General features: G+C 35.4%; 1 protein-coding gene across 2 annotated transcripts in view; it reads right to left on the bottom strand.

Annotated features, from left to right (window-relative positions):
- The window catches only part of EML4 (EMAP like 4), a 151,190-nt gene that overhangs the window by 132,835 nt on the left and 1,012 nt on the right, over positions 1-17,343 (bottom strand). The window lies entirely within an intron of this gene.

Here is a 17,343-nt window from a genome sequence, read left to right on the forward strand (position 1 = left end):
TGCACAGGGAACTCTATTCAATGCTCTGCGGTGACCTAAATGGAAAGGAAATCTAAAAAAGAGTGGATACATGTATACGTATAACTGATTCACTTTGCTGTACAGCAGAAACTAATGCAACATTGAAAGTAACTATACTCCAATAAAAATTAATTAAAAAATTTTTTAAGTTAAAAAAAATTTTAAGAGGGCTTTAATAGCTTTTATCTGATTTCCATTCCTCTACCATGTAGCTCTTCCGATTCATCTAAGTCTTCCCCACACCTAATAAATAACAGCACCAAGTTCATCAGGCTAAAAAAACTAGGAGAGGATGATCATGGGATCATGATTCATTCCTTTTCTTCCTCCCTTACATTCATCCATCAGCACATTCATAGGCTCTCCAAAATACATTCCAAATGCTACCACTTCTTTCACCTCTACCACACAAACCCCAGTTGTTATCATCTTTTACCAGTACTCCTGCAAGAACCTCTTACTATGATCTGAGGTTGTGGGGGTTTGGAGGGAAAGGACTTAAGGTAGTGGCAATATAAAAGAATACTACAGATAACTCACACACACTTTATAGTCTAAAATTTAAGTTTCATTGTTCTTGCTCTCACTTTAGCAAAAATATCCTCATTTCTTAAAACTTCTTTTAGAAGGAATCTTTCAACTTTCATTTAACAAATCCTGCTGCTTCTTTCCTGCATTTCTAAATTTAAAATGAAACTATAAATACCTATTCTGGTTGTAAAACACACCAATGGAAAAAAAAAATGAAGCCCAGTTTTGACTTTTTAATGTGTCTTGTGATGTTGGTGACCAAGAAAACGAATTAACTGTTCTTCTATAGCTCTATACTTTAATTAAACAAAATTCAGTGACTGAATTTTTCATAAAACACCCATTCGCTGATATTCAACATAAGAGAAGAGTAGCAAATGAAAGTAGTGTGGTATAGTGGAAAGTACACTGGATTTCTGAAGGCATAGCATTTGGGCTTTAGTTCTTCCCTCATCACACTAATTGTATAATCTCAAACCAGCCCTCTTAAATATTATAGCTTCCTCATTTATAAAATATGGGTATTAATGCCTGCTCTAACTCCTAAAATTGTTAGTGAATCAAGAGATCATGTTCTTGAAAGTAATTTTAAAAAGTAAACTCTAAAATATGAATATAAAATGTTAATGACAATCATTGAATTAATGTAATTTTCTGTCAGTCTACAAAGTTTTAAAGTTAAATTTACTTCCTCTAAATTATTCTTTGAAATATAAAAAAATTTAATTGAAGTCTTTACAGCTATAGTAATCAAGACAGTGTGGTATTTACTTAATGATAAATATAGCAATCTATGGGACAGAATACAGAGTCCAAAAATAGACAGACACATATGTAGTCTATTGATTTTCAGCAAAGGTGCCAAGGCAAGTCAAAGGAAAAGCGCTAATCTTTTCAACAAATGCTGCTGGAACAAAGGGGTATCAATGTGCAAATAAACGAACCTTGATTTTTACCTCATATCATATGTAAAAATTAACTCTAAAAAGATCACAGACCTAAAAATAAAAGCAAAAACTATAAACCTCTAGAATAAAATAACAGGAGAGAAATTGTGACATAATAAGAAATATATATGTTTGATTTCTGCCCCCAGTTCCTGGCATAAAACTTCTAAACCCCCTGGAATTTTCTGAGTTACAGGGGTGAGAAGAGCCCCTTTCAACCATATCTGAGTTTATGCTAAAGAGGTGACTTTTGGAGGATGGGGGCCGGTTGCCAGAGTAACCAACCAGTCCCACCCCTCAACCTCTGGGAAGGGGAGAGGGACTGGAGACTGAGCTCAACCACATTGGCTAATGATATAGTCAATCATGTCTACGTATTGGAGCCTCCATGAGAACCCTAAATGATAGGGTTTAGAGAATTTCCGGGTTGATGAACACATCGAGGTGCTGGGAGGGTAACACACCCAGAGAGGGTACAGAAGCACCACACCTCCTCCTAAGTACTTTGTCTAATGCATTTCTTCCATTTGGGTATTTCTGCATTGTATCCTTTATAATAAACCAGTAATAGTAAATAAAGTGTTTTCCTGAGTTCTGTGAGCTGTTCTAGCATATTATCAAACCCAAGGAGGTGGCATGGGAATCTCCCCATTTTAAGTGGTCAGTCAGAAGTACCTGAGGTCTGAACTTCTAATTGGCAGCTGGAGCAGGGAGGTATTCTTGAGGGACTGAACCCTTAACCTGTAGGATCTGCACTAATTCCAGGTAGTTAGTGTCAGAATTGCCTGGTGTGGAAAATCCACACATTTGGTGTCAGAAGTGTTGTGAGCAGAGATTTTCTTTAGAATCTTTGTGACCCTGGGTTACGTAAAGATGTCTTAAATGGAACACAAAATGTACTATAAAAGAAAAAAATAATAAATTGAACTTCATCCTAATAAATTGATAAATCGGATTTCATCAAAATAAAAAACTTTCAGGGACTTCCCTGGCGATCCAGTGGTTGAGACTCCACGCTGCCAATGCAGGGGGCATCGGTTCAATCCCTGGTCAGGGAACTAAGATCACACACGCCGCACAGCAAATGAATGAATGAATGAATGAATAACTTAAATGAACTTAAAAAAAAACTTTCACTCTTCAAAAGACATTATTAAGTAAATGAAAAGTTAAACCGCAAATTGGAAGAAAATATTTGCAAAACAACTGATAAAGGACTTGCATCCAAAGTATACAGAGAACTCTCAAAACCTAATTGTAAGACAATCCACTTTTTAAAAAATGAGCACCAGATAGCCAAATCTATAGGCCTGCCTAATCGAAAGATCCATCAGAAAGTAGATTAATGGCTGCAGGGCTATGGGGAGACATGTATTCCAATGTTCACAGCAGCTGTATTCATAACAGCCAAAAACTGCTAACAACTGAAATGTCCATCATTTGGTGAATGGACAGACTAATTGTGGTATATTTACACAATAAAATGTTATTCAGCAATAAAAAGGAACAAATTATTGAAACACACAACATAGATGAATCTCAAAAGTATACTAAGTTAAAAGCACAAAAGACCACAGATTATAAAATTCCAGTCATATGATATTCTAGAAAACGCAAAATATAGGGATAGAAAGCAGATCAGGGGTTGCCAATAACTGGGGGCAGAAGGAAGGTATTGATTGCAAAGAGGTACAAGGGAACTGCCTGGGGTAACAGAAATGGTCTATACCAATTTTCAAAACCTGTTATACACTTATAGCTCAATAAAGCTGATTTTTAAAAATTTCAATTCTCAAAACTACTCTGTAGTTCTACTTTTTGCCGCTAAAATTAAGATAATGAGGTGTTCAGTGATGTTTTAAAACAAATGACTGAGAATTTGCTATCAAGAATGCATTGGCAACTTCCTAGGTGGCGCAGTGGTTAAGAATCCGCCTGCCAATGCAGGGGACACGAGTTCGATCCCTGCTCCAGGAAGATCCCATATGCCACAGAGCAACTAAGCCCCTGTGCCACAAGTACTGAGCCTGCGCTCTAGAGCCCGTGAGCCACAATTATTGAGCCCACGTGCTGCAACTACTGAAGCCCAAGCACCTAGATCCGGTGCTCCACAACCAGAGAAGCCACCTCAATGAGGAGCCGGCGCACTATAATGAAGAGGAGCTCCTGCTCACCGCAACTAGAGAAAGCTCGTGTGCCGCAACGAAGACCCAACACAGCCAATAAATAAATAAAATAAACAATAATAGATAAATTTAGTTTTAAAAAATGTACTGTATTTGATAATAAAACTACCAGACAAATTTCCAAAGGAACAGAATACACTAAGTTTTAAAGAAGTCCAATGAGGTTTGGCAAAAAAAGCAAACTGGCTTATCAAGGGTTATACAAAATACCAGTGATGAGAGGCAGGAACAGGTTAATAAGCAGGAAAAGAAAACAATTCACAAAACCTTACTCTAAAGACACTTTCTCATACAACTCTTAGGAACATGTCATCTTATCTGTTGGTTTTCAAATTCCCTAACTTCCCCTAGGGTATATGGAAACTCTGTCAATATATTATATATGTAATATATAATATAATAAATAATGGCATAAGAAGAAACAAGGTAGCAAGGAATGAGGCAAGAAAAGGAATTCCCCAAAAAGGGATGAGACTGGAAAGATAAGTTGGAGCCAGGTGGCCCAAGCTAAGAATTTATCTCACAGAAACTAAAAATGATACAAAGCTTTAAAGCTGGAGAGTGACAATAAAAATGCTGTATTGAAAGAATAATCTGGTGGCCATATGCACGTTAAATGAGAGCAGGAAAGATCAAATGCTAAGACATTAATTTCTAGACATTAAAACAATTGCCTGAAGTGGGTCAGAACATTTAAAACTACATCAATGGTTTTCAAACTACTGGAACAAATTCTTTGTTGTTTCTGTAATATAGTCACACCCCCGTGAGTCCCATGCAAAAGACATCTAACATCATCTTATAGGTGCTACTACTAAACAACTGTTCAGAGCACAGCAAAGAGCCCAAAATGCTTTAAGTACCAAAGTAGGTGTTAAAGTCCGGAAAGAAAGAGGGCCAGAAGGTAAAAGAGGTGACCTCATCCTGGTCACACAACCCACTGTTTGCCTCTACCCTCACTACCACCCACAGACAGCTGTCTGAGAGCTCCACAGCATCCTGGGAATTCTCCTTAGTAACTGAATAGGGGTCCCGAATCCAGGTTGATAAACAGTGGTCTATAATAATTAACCTGGAGGAAAAAAAGATTTTATACAAATACAATCAAATTTTTCCACATGAAAAAAATATTAAAACCTAAGAGAATACATATCCAAACATATAAAAGTATTATAGTAAACAATAAAACCTTAACTATGAGACAAAAAGACAAATTAAGAATCTGAGAATGGGCCTCTAAGAAGTATATATACTATTCCATACCCTGTCATATGATCAGACACTAACATGTATGATGATAACGTAGCCTTCACACAGTTGTCAATGTTTTACCTACCTGTTTCTGCATCCCCAAGATTGCTTTTCTCTAAGCTTATCTGGCACAACCAAAGTCTACACAGGCTATATCACCATCTAGTCTATGAAAAAAGGATAATATGTTTATAATCAACAATGCAGACATCAATGTTTATACAGGAGTCACTGACGTCCTAAGAGTAAATAATTTAATGAAAATTGTTTACGATCTACCTCCCTTCATTGTAATATATGCTTTAGTAGAAATTGTTTTTCTTCACTGATACAGTCCCATTATGAAAACAATTCTTGGCATATAGCACTTGCTGAATAAATATTTGCTGAATTATTAGATTTTCATACTGGCAGCAACAGTTCACTTCAGTCACAAAAAGTGTGTCACTATAATCATCAGCCTCATATGAAGGGTTGTAATAACAAGTTTGGTTTTATTCAATCTATTTAAAAATTACCTTTGAGGGTATTTTTTTTTTTTTAAACTGAAATTAACAAATTTTTTGCCATTTAGTTATTACAGTTAATTTATGAAAAGTGTCTGACATAGTTCCTTAAATCACAGCTGAATAAATGTTAATGCCTTTGCTTCTCTACTCCCTTTCAAGAAGCTACCCATGTGGAAAAAAAAAAGTTACCCATGTGAACCAAATTTCTTGAAACGTAGTCCATGAACTGCCGCATCAATGATTATTTTCTAAAGCAAGTATACTAAAGACCACAGACTTAATCACAGGACTCACACTCCAACAAAGACATAGAGAAAACAAATATCTCAGAAAAGTACCACTTACACAGCTAACAGAGAGAGGACAGAAGTTATTGAATTCATTGACTTAAATTAGGATGACACCAGGAGAGCACAGCTGACAGTGGTCTCTGCATAGGTTGAAAACTGCAACCAAAGTGCGCTCTACTGGTAGTTTTTATCATTTTCTCAGGTGTATGGGAGTAGGGGAGGAAAAAAGAAAAGGAAATGTCCTTCCTTTAAGCCATATTCAAGAGCTGGGAGGGCTACTGTGACCTGACCTTTATTTTTCTGCTTACACTCTAAACAAAGACATACATTTGAAAAAAAAAAAAAAAAAGGCTGGAATGGTGGAGGTTTAAGATAATCCTCCTTCGTTTCCAAAGCTTCCTATATTTCACCATCACAATTCTTGTTACTCTGTATTTTAAAAGCCGACATCATAAGCTCCATAAGGACTATGTTTATAGCTGGAAGAGTGCTGAGCACATACCAAGCATTCAATAAATATTTCCCGAATAAATACTGCCTGAATCCCCCACAGAATTATAAGCTTCATGAGAGCAGGGATTTCGAGTGTCTCATTCACCAATTTTCCACTGCACTTAGAACAGAGTGTGATCCAAAGAAGATAATCAAAAGCTATTTACTCAATGAATATGTTTATGACCAGGAAATACACACAAAAAAGTGACCTATATGAGACTCAAACCCATAACCTTAGCCCCATTATAGTAGGAACTACTGAACCAAGATAAGCAATTTCAGTGTGCATATAATCATTAAATCTCACTGACAAGCACTCACAAAAATTTCAAGAAAAATCAAATATTGATTACTTTCCCAGCCATTCTCTTCATTCTAAACTCTGTTCCCCACTACCTTATCTCAAATGAGCCGCAATAATAGATTCTAAAAATTAAAATGTTGTTTGTGCCAAAAAACATATCCTCACTAATTAAAACTGGAGAGGATTAAAGATGAATGCCAAGAGGTACTCAAAGCAGTCAAAGAAAATCAAAGGCTATGCCCCAACTAAACTAAAAACAGGATATCCTTCAAAGTTTAAAAAAAACAAAAAAAAACAACCAAAAAAAAACCCCACCTCCCACACACTGATCAACAGAAGTCAGTTATGACACTTTTCTAGAACAAATGGCTCAAAGAAAACACAAATTTTATCACTTGCTCTGACTTGTCACTTAAAGATCAGTATAAGCAGTTGCTCAAGACGAACATACAAGAGTAAAAAATGATTTAAGGAAAAATGTCAGATATCAAAACTAAATAGTTTTGTTTTAAAACAGCAAGTCATCTCAACTTTAGGAAGTTATCAATTTTGGAAAGTCAGAAAAGGTACATTCTCTGGGAAAAAAAATTTTTTCATGAAAAAGTGCATTCTTTTTATGCAATATGATAAATACAATATAGCAGAATTTGACTCAGATAATAACACCTCAGTGACCCAGAGATTTATCCTAAAAAAAAATCAAAAGAAACAAAAGGAAGATTATCTTAAAAGAAAACACAGGGAGCATAAATGGTCTATAAATTAAAACATATCATCAAGTTTGTGAACTAAAAGCTCAGGTATTTTATTGAAGGCCTCATTCAGAAGTCTATTATTTTACTCTGAGGAACATCTGGTATTATGTTATTCACATATTACCAACATCAGCAATATTTATTAGGTATGATTCTGTCCCTGTAAGTGCTACACCATACAATTTAAAAAGGCATAGGCCTTGATCTCTGGGTTCTTTTTTGAGGTCCAAAACAATCCTTATATAAGTCAAATCAGCTCTGTTATCTGGTTTCCTAGCCTACAGCAGATTTAAAACTGGAAATCAAAAGAAAGGCTAGATTAGAAACAATAACCAATCTAGTAACAATGGGCCTAGAGCACCATTTGCCACCAACGAGAACCACAACTTCTTAGAGAAATAGCTGACTGCAGAATTGGAGCAGGAAGTGTAAAAGTTTGAACATCTTGTCACATCAGAAAGCAAGGAAGCTAACAAAGAGCACTAGGACCAGGACTCAGGAAGCAGTATGAAGATGCTCTCACAGATCAAAGATGGGAAAATTCAAGCATCAAATTTTAGAAGAGCAATGGCTGCAGATGGAAATACATCAAATATATTAAAATCTGTAAGTTTCAATTTAAAGGATAAACAGAAGACAAAGAAACATGTTTTTTAGAAAAAGATACAATCAGTACTTATGTTAAATTTCACAGGAGGAAAGGTCTCCTTTCTTTAACAAACTGCAAAGGGAAAAATAAAAGGGAAGGGAAATATACCAATTAAAATACTTAAGAGACATAGCAACCAAATGCAATGTATTATCTTGTTTAAACCTTGATTTAAACAAACCACTGTAAAATGACATTTATGAGACAACCAGGGATATTTGGCTGGATATTTGACATTAAGAAATTACTGTCAAATTTTAGGTCTAATAACAAGAGAAGAGTCATCTTTCAAGACACATAAACTCAAATATTATGGGTGAGATTTTTTAAATAATAAAGTAAATAAAAAGAGAGGAAAGGGTAAACTACACTGACGCTAGGTAACAAACAACAGTAAGGAAGACAGTTATAAATGTCTAGGGTCACTTAGTGAATGGAGGAAACAGTTCAACACAAATAGCTCTCGGAGGTGTCACTGTATAACAGCACAGAACCATGTCTAATGCTCATAATAACCACTATCAATCATCAGGAACAAGTTAAATTATGTTCTACATACACAGTTTAAGCAGATCAGATGTCCAAATAATGGAATACAATGCATTAAAGTTTATATTTCTACTCATTGAGAAGGAAAGATGATCACAACATTTTAAGGGGGAAAAAAAGGTTGATTTTGCTGCTTAAATATATTTTCTTTTACCCAACACACACACACATACACACACACACACACACACACCCCTAACAGTATCTTGCTCTAAGATACCTGCTGATTGTTTAAATTTAGAAACATAACAATAATTAACATCCTGAAGGACTTCCCACTTACAGCAAATACCCTCAAACTAATTTACATTAATAGTCTAGTCCATGTGTTTAACACAATTTTTAAGTGTAAGATAAACCATTATGCAGTTACAAAATTACAAGAACCATAAAGAATGTTTGCTACCTTAAAATGACAATTCAAAAATCTCACCTAAACCCTACTTAAAATACATATGCAAGTTACTGTGGACTGAATTGTGCACCTGAATCACCTTACTGTGTCAAAAAGCAAGACAGTCCTCAAAGAATGATGGGAACATGTCAAAAGAATACAGGAGCCAGCATGAATGGGTACTTGCTAGCCAAAATAGGGCCAATCTGAGCATCAAAATAAACATGAACGGATTATAACCCACTGAAATAAATTGGATACCTGATTCCATACAGACATAAATAAGCCAATAATTTGAAGGTCTGATGAGGAACAGAACATTTACAAAGTTTCAAAGTACCTCCTACAAAATACTTACTAATCACAAAGATTTTTTGAAAAGTAATTTTACAGTGGAAAGGCCTGGCCAGACCACCACCTTAATCAAATAGTCAAAATGGACATTACCAGAATGGGACAAATCAAAATTGTGTGCCACCTGATAGGATGCAACAAGACAAAACAGCTTCGCCTCTGTGGCTTCTGTGCCAAAGATACAAAACTTGAATCTAATCAGGAGGAAACATCAAATTTAGGGACATTCTACAAAAAAACTAGCCTGTAATCTTGCAAAGCATCGAGATCATGAAACCCAAGGAAAGACTAAGGAACTGTTCCAGATTGAAAGAGACTAAAGAGACATAACAACTAAATACAACATTTGATTCTGAATTGGATCCTTTTGCTATCAAAGACGTTATTAAAACAATTAGCCGAACTTGAATGGGTTTGAGGGTGAAAAAGTACTAATGTATCAATATTAATTTCCTGATTCTCTTCGTTGTAGTACGGTTATGTAGAAGAAAGTCCTTGTTTATCAGAAATATACCCATAAATATTAGCAGGTGTTAGGGCATCGTTTCAACAACTTAATTCTCGAATTGCCATGAGCACAAAGAAGACACCCCCAACACCTCTTGGGCAAGATGAAGGCTGCAAACACATGCCTATTGAGGCCAGACAATAAGGTAAATACTTGAAACAAGATAGGTGTAAGGCAGGGACTGAGACTGTTTACCTGACACACCACTCAGTGAGTATACAGATCATCTGGAATGCAAGTCCACAGTGGTAAGATCATTCCATTTTTCAAGAGAAACCAAAGATGCAGATTTTTATATGAAATTTCCCAATTTTTTAACACACTCAAAAGGGCCAAACAAAACATGTCTGTCGACTAAATCTGAACCACAGCTGCCTCTGGCCCAGAGGCATTTTCTCAAACTGAGGCCTAGGGATAAAAAGAAACCACATGATATACATGGAACATATTCTTGGAGCCACAGTTTTATCCCAAGAGTTTGCCTGGAATTTTCTAGGAGAGGAGATACTTCTTTATTTTTAAAATGCAATATTATGGAGTTTAATGCAAAGCTCGTATGATTTTTAAAAACTTCTCACTTAAAACCAATTTCAAGCTTACAGAAAAGCTGTAGGAACAAGAACAGTACAAAAAAAAACCTGTACAGTTTTAACCAAACTCATCTATTGTTAACATTTTATTCATTTGTATTACTTGCATAAGAAGCTCCTTCCACCCTCTCTCCTCTCTATACAAACATACATACAAATACATACACACATAAACACATAGCTAGATATATACATACACGTGTGTATATATATATATAACATATATATACATTACATAATTTCTTCTGTATCATTTGAGGGTAGGTTATATATCATGACACTTTATTCCTAAAAACTTCATTGTGTATTTCCTAAGAATAAAAACATTATTTTATAGAACCTTAGGATAGTTACCAACTTTAGTAAATTTAACATTGATGCCATACCTTTATCTAATCTACCATCCATATTCCAATTGTGCCAAATGATCCAATAATACCCTTCACAGCATTCTCCCCTCTAATACAAGATCCATTCTAGGATCAAGTACAACAAGTAGTTGTCATGTCTCTTTAGTCTCCTTTAATCTAGAACTTTTCCACAGCCTTTCTTTCTTTGTCTTTATAACAGTAACATTTTAAAAAGTACAGTCTCCCCTCTACCCTTTTAAAAAAATAGGATATTCCCCATTTGAAGTTCAATGTTTCCTCAAGATTACATTCAGGTTAAGCATTCCTGGCTGAAGAACTACAAGAGTGATGTGTTCTTTGCAGGGCATCACATTCAGAGGCACACAATGTCCACTGGTGCTGTTTATTTTGATCATGCACTCAAGGTGCTGTCTGATTTCATCACTGTATAGAGTTACTATTTTTTTTCCCCTTGCAACTAATAAGCAATATATGGGGAGATATTTAAGACCATGCAAACATTCTGCTCCTAATCAAAAATATTCCCATAGATTTAACATCTGTCAATGATTCCTGTCTGGACTAATCTTTATTATAACGGCTGCAAAATAATCATATGAATTTTTAAGTTAATTAGACTCAACTTCTGGCTACACTCCCAGATCCCTTAGGTATAAGCACTTGGTCTCCTCTCCTTTGGGAGCACTATAGTGCAATGGTTTGAGTGCAAGACTAGAAAAATTAGGTGCGGCTTCCAGAAAAAACAAGGGTACCTGAGCCATGCCTTAGAGACTGGATAGGTTTTAAAAAGCTAATGAGGTGGAGACACAACTCCATCAGGAAAGCTGAAAAAAAACAACATGGTGAATCCTTTTGCAAAGTAAGTAACATACCCTAGCCTACCAGTTTTATAAAACCACATTTCTATGTACAGAGTTTGCCTGAATTACACTGATTCTAGAACTACAGGTATGTTTTTGCTGCTATTGATATTAACTGTATTCTACTCATTATATTCAGATTCTAAAAACTTTTCAAAAATAGCACAATTCATTACAACTACTTCTGATTGTTCATCCACATTTTCATACATATGTGCTCCTTCCCACCTAGGCTCTCAAAGATGGGGAATATCCACTGAAAGTGTATCTTTCATCTGATTGTGACCCCTAGTAAGAAATAAATTTTATACTGCCATCTAAGGCAAACATATAAAAATGAAATGAAAAAATTTTTGAAGCAATATCCTGATTAGTGCCAATATTTTATAATTTTCTTTCTTCCTTTCCTCCCCTTCCTCCTTATTCTTTTTAATATTTGTCTTGACCCCAAATAAATTGATTTCTAAATCCTTAATAGGTGATGCATAAGACCTGCACTTGAAAAATACTACCCTAGAACCTGACACAGAGTTCTTTATCAGATTTCCAACAAAGTCTAGAAGAAAGTTTTCATTTATTTCAGGTGAAATAAGAACAGAAGAAAACAAGAACCTAAAGAGTTATTTAATTTTTTAAAGGATTCTATTCTGAGATTGTGTATGATAATTTTTTGGTCTACAAGTTATTACTTTCTTATGCAATGATGGTAAGAACGAAGGTTGTAAGTTGCCAATTATATACTGGTTCCCTAATAATTTTTCCTCCAATTTTACAGGATCATGAAATCTCCACTGCTCTGCTATGAAATTCAAAAACACATGAGACTGTCAGCCTTTAATGGGTTTATAATTTGGCTGGGGAAATAAGACTTACAATAATTTCAGGACTTGTAATAATTACTTCTACCTTTTGAGAAGAAATATTCTGTGATAAGTGCCCTAAGAATGTTCCTATGTTAAAAGTTCAAGGGTGAATACTTTGAGCTGGGAATGAAAGAGAACAAATAAGGAAAGGTGTTCAGAAAGAAATAATATTTGAGTTGGGCCTTGAAGGGTACTTCAAGAAAGAAAAGTCACAGGGATGAAAAAATGCCAATCACATACAAGGAAGAAGAAATAGGTCATTTAGGCCAGAACATGTTAAGACAGTAGAAAGAGATAATGGAGGACCCCTGACACCAAGGCTAAGGTGGTTGAATTTAGTCATTAAGTCAATGAAGCAATCTGAAAGAGTGAATGGCATAATCAAGGCACTGTTTCAGGAAGATTAACCTGAAGCCTCTCCACCCCCCCGACTCCCCACCGGGGCGGGGGGGGGGCGACAAATTATAGACAAGTGGAGATTCTTGAGGCTCTGCAATAATTCAAACATAGAAAAATAAGGACTTCAACTGTGGTGGTAGAAAAGGAAAGTAAGGAATGGAAAAAGGTGACAAGAACTGATAAGTCTTATAAGAGATTTTAATGTGGTAGGTAAAAATGGCCAGACATGGTTCTAAGATTTCAAGGCTGGGTGATACTTATGGGCAGTGGAAAATAAGAAAAAAGCTGATTTAGAGGAAGAGGAGCTCAGATTCAGGTACATTAGAGTCAATGTACAAGTGGGTTATAAACAGTCAGTAACAGGGTAAGGAAAAGAATACTGGACCTCATCAGAAAAACCTTGAGTTCAAGTGTAAAAAATGGTTAGGATCTAATGGAAAAACCAGAACGCAAAATTCTATCTATAGTATAATTTTAACTGTGTAAAAAAGGAGGCAAAAGAAAAGACTAAAAACAAGTACATCAACATGTTAACATCAGCTGAATACAGAAAAGCTAGAAAAAAAGATAATTTTTTTTTCGTTCTTCTTCTGCATTGTGTTCTCATTGGACACAAACCTTACAAATTAGGCTCCCTACCAAAAAAAAGGCAGGGAGTGGGGGAAGAAAAATCTGGATTTGAAGAGTCTTTTTAAAAAACTGCAAACTCCTTGAAACTTAGTTTCCTTATCTATGAAAGGAGAAACAATTTCTTCTCTCCCAAGGTTAGTGTGCAGATTATATGAGATAAAGTTTTGTAAAATATAAAGCAATATGCAAAGTTAAGGCATTATAACAGTCTGTGACAGCTAAAACTATAAGACAAGAAATCACACACAGACTAGAAATATACTACAGTTTGGGAAGTAGATTATTTCCTTACTCTTTTAAAGTTTCAGAATCCAACTATTTTAAAATTATAATGTCATATTTCTTATGAACAAATATTGAAGTTCTACATTAATAGAAATGGACTCATATACATAAAATTAATACAGTACTCGTCCTACATGCTATTCAAACTTAAATACAAAGCAGAAAAAGGTGGAGTAATATCATTCCCTAATATTTAGACTTCTGAATAAATTATTTCATGGTTTTAAAAAGCCAGGCTCTATAGAGAGAAATTCAGCAATCTCCAAATGTTGTCTCTTAGAAGTTACATGCTTTGACACATAGCACTGCATTCTAAATGGTGCTTTCCCCTTCAACTCCCATTTCTGGTACTTACGATTAAACATCTCTAGATATCTATTTAAAACCAGACAGTAAGCTCCTAAAGGGCAAGAAGCACGTCACAAAAATAGGTACATGTTAAGAAATACCCTAGCTAACTCATATTGTAGATGTAAGGTTTACTACTCATGACATAACATAAGCCTATCTTGAGCCCTTCAAGAGACAAACAATAAGAAATTAAAAGTTAAGAAAAAATTCCCCAAGTAATGTTATTACATGAGAAACATTTTATATGAATAAATATACACAGAATGCTTTAGACTAGACTAATATCTAAAAATCATATACTACACTTTCTTTAAGAAAGCAAGAGTATATATGAGATAAGAAATGTTGAGTTCTAATACTGTGATGTTAAAAAGATTGTTTTCTTAAAATATCTCATAAACTGAAGCATACTACTACTACACAGAGAATGTTATGTTTCTCATACTAACCCTACAATTTCATTCGTTACAATCTTTCTTTAAAAAGAAGTTTTGGAGTTTTGTTTTCAACCTTCTGAGCAGAAAAAGTTAAAACTGATGTGGTTAACAATATGCTTTCTTTAAAGCATAACCACTGACTAAACCTGTAGGCTAATTTCAAGGCAAGTCTTAAAATTAAAACCTTTCTTATGAAAAAAGAGATGCTAAGAAAACTAAGCATGAAATGCACCCTGCCATATGAAAATCAGCAAGAAAAGCTGTGTCAATAGTTTCCCACTTTTGCACATAGACCTGAGATGTAAAATATATAATATATATATTTACGTTTTGTACATGTATGTGTGTGTATTCATATAAACTGATTTGGAGGCAGGGCATCAAGATGGATTGTATTTTCCCCTAAGTTTAAAAAAAAAATTGTTTCTAAAGTGATGCTTTTTTATATTACCATAGTTCATGAACTAAAAGATACTATCCCTAAAGAGTACAAGCACCTGCCAGCCAAACTGCCTGAAATTCATCAGCTGCAGAGATGAAAAGCACCCTTTAGTTATTTTTATGTAAAACAAAAGTAATACAACAGGTATATAATTTTAATGTGGCACATATAACACAGAGAATCACCTAACATTCCTCTCAATGATTTCAAAAACACTACACACAGTTTTAATTGCCATTAGACATCTTATAAAATGCACATAAGAGTGTTTTCCTTATTTAAACATTCAACAATCAAGGATTCAGTTTGAATTTTAAAAGTTTTTCACTTTACAAAATGATACACCATAACATTCCCTTAAATAATCAGCTTCTCCAGGATCACTGTTTACAAAGCACTCAGCTTTTCTGCTTATAAAAATGCAGTTTTCTTACATTTTTTTCAAGAACTCATCTAGTATATAAAAGGAGACAAACACGTACACTTCCTTGAGAATAAATGCTTTCAATACTTGTGACCCCAGAAGAATTTCACATGTTTTGAATTCTTGTTTGGTTAAAAAAAAAAGTTTTTAAACATCTACTAGAATACAAGCGCTTGCCTTTACATTCATGGCTCTCTTGATGATAAAATAAAGATCAGTGTAACTCTAAGTTCTAGACTAATGAACTGCAGGGAACAGAAACAAGCAATTTGGCAAGAGCTGAGTAAAGCTATGTTTAAAGACTACCAGTAAAATATACCAGCACTACCCTTCCCCCACTCCCAACCCTTTAAGGTTTCAATTAAGAGATGGGGCCTAGTTTTACTCTTTCAAGGGGGACAGAAAGAGAAAGCACAGAGCTCCTACTAAGAAGTATCTTCATCAGGAACAGTTCAAAAAAAAATGCCAGGAACAATTTCTTTCCCATCAGCTGACATAGGTTCGTTCCTCTCTTTAAATACAGGCATCTCCCCTGCTCCTGATGAACACCACACTTAAAGAAAGGAAAAGTCTTATCAAGATACTACCCAAGGCTGGCATCGAATGAATAAAAGAAAATATCAAATGAATAAAAAAACTCAACATCAGGGTCAGCTATAACGTTCTTTATGAAAAGTGGGAGCCTCAACTAAAATTCACCTTCATCTTTCTGTCTCTCCTATCAGTTGCCTCACGAATTAGATAAGAAAGGTCAGTTGCTTAACAAGGATATCCACTGTTTCAAAATAAACTTAAATGCCCCCAATTTGTGAGAAAGACTCCCACAAAACACTCAAAAGAGATGAAGCTTCGGCAAGCCTTCGAAGTCCTCAAAACCAATAGGAGAGAAGTAAAAGTTGATTCTAATTTGAGCAGTGATCCCACCGTTCTTACAGGCTGAGGAGCCAACCGTGCAGAGATATCTCAGTCCCACGACATCCCCCAATTTTTTTCCCAAGGATGCCATCAGCACTTTGTGAACATAAAGGACAAGTCTTTCAGTCCAGTATGATTAGGGAATAAATCCAGGCATAAGGCTTTAAAAAAAAGGGAGGGGGGGTGAAAAGTTGATGCCTCTTTAAAAGGAACCTAAGAATGAAACAACTTCACTATGTAAGGAATTATAAGACATCAAAGGTTAGATAATGGACAACAGGTGCCTTTGGGGAGGAAAGAGTAACACTCAGTTGCCTCCTATTTTAGGATTTCCACTCTCAAAGTACGTGTGTGTGTGTGTGTGTGTGTGTGTGTGTGTGTGCGCGCGCGCGCGCGCGCGCCCGAGCGTTTTCCAAAGAAAGTCAATGCCAAAATTATGGTTTTTATGTTTAATACCTATAATGGATCCAATGCTCTTCAACTTACTTTTTTACTTTAGATTTAAAAAACCCACTTAATCTCAACGTGTCTGAATAAAGTATGGCCTATGGCCAGATCATGCACTGATCCATGAACATTAACCAACTAGGTATTTATTATCAAGAAATGCAAAGAAAGGCGTCTGAATACAAGCTACCTCCACACAAAATACTCAACATACAAATCCAGCCGCAGGTATCACATAACTGCAGTATCAGCCAAAGCAGAAACTGTTTCTCTCACCATCATAACAGTTGAGCTCAATCCTTACAGTAACCAGATTCCAATGGCCTCAAAGAATAGTAATTCCAGACACAGATTACAGGGCACTGAGCACCAGCCTCAAGTTCTGATTCCCTTAGCCAATTACAAAATTTACTACGTTTATTTGGGTGAAAGGGAACACTGAAAGGATACTTCAGCTACTTCCCTTTCTCCATTCCACAAAGACAACATATTCCAAAAATGGAGAATCCTTTCTTTCCCTGACAGAGGCCCCCTTTCCTATGGATTCATTGGGCAGGATTACTTCTCCCCAGCACGCTTGCAGACC

This window comes from Hippopotamus amphibius, chromosome 7, assembly GCF_030028045.1.
Source record: "Hippopotamus amphibius kiboko isolate mHipAmp2 chromosome 7, mHipAmp2.hap2, whole genome shotgun sequence".
Lineage (NCBI taxonomy): Eukaryota > Metazoa > Chordata > Mammalia > Artiodactyla > Hippopotamidae > Hippopotamus > Hippopotamus amphibius.